Raw genomic sequence first — 785 nt, forward strand, 5'->3', positions numbered from 1 at the left:
TCAAAAAAATATACCAGTGATCAATTTTCGAGGGTTTTCCGTGGTTCATATTCTTCACGTGGCGTGGAATCTCGGGGTCTTCCATGTTTGATCTGTTTTCAACTTGAGGATATCCCCTGGGCTATGAACTCTTCTCTTCTCTGACGATATGGGGTGACATTTTCTTGTTTCATATTCTTCAACGACTCTCGTGTAGATAGCCACGAGTCTTCGGGGTCAAATGCTTGGCTCATGGTAGGTCGAAGATTCTTGAACGCTCTGCCTGCTAGCTGGAGCCTCGTTTTTAGTGAGACGGGGGCTCTCGGGTGGTTGGCTTCTGGCGACTTAGCTTAGTAGTCTTAGACACTATGCATAAAAGAGAGCATAGGTAGAATGGTGATGTCCAACGGCTGATAGTGATTTGATGAGACCTATGTCGCGCAATTAAATGCTTGACCAGTTAGGCGATAAAAATATGCGGCGTCAGTTTTATATATGGTGGTAGAAGCGATCACTTCACTTATACGGGCAAGATAAAAGTATGTCTCAGCCTTTAACAGCGCATTTATGAGCATCACTTTGAAAATACTATCTTGATTGAAGGATTTCCTTCTTCATAGTTTAAAGAGCATTTTGCAATCGTAAGTGTCGTAGATCTTGCAATTTTCAAAGGACTATTCTATTTCCGAAGAAAGGAAAAAAATCCTCAGCTTCGCCGCTGCTGCTTTGCTAGCGTTATATTAAAGCAGCCTCTTGTGTCTACAAGAGCGCTCCTCCATCCGTGTCTGTATCTGTATCTGTATCTG

Source organism: Phaeoacremonium minimum (assembly GCF_000392275.1).
Source record: "Phaeoacremonium minimum UCRPA7 unplaced genomic scaffold PA7_03_scaffold_27, whole genome shotgun sequence".
Classification (NCBI taxonomy): domain Eukaryota; kingdom Fungi; phylum Ascomycota; class Sordariomycetes; order Togniniales; family Togniniaceae; genus Phaeoacremonium; species Phaeoacremonium minimum.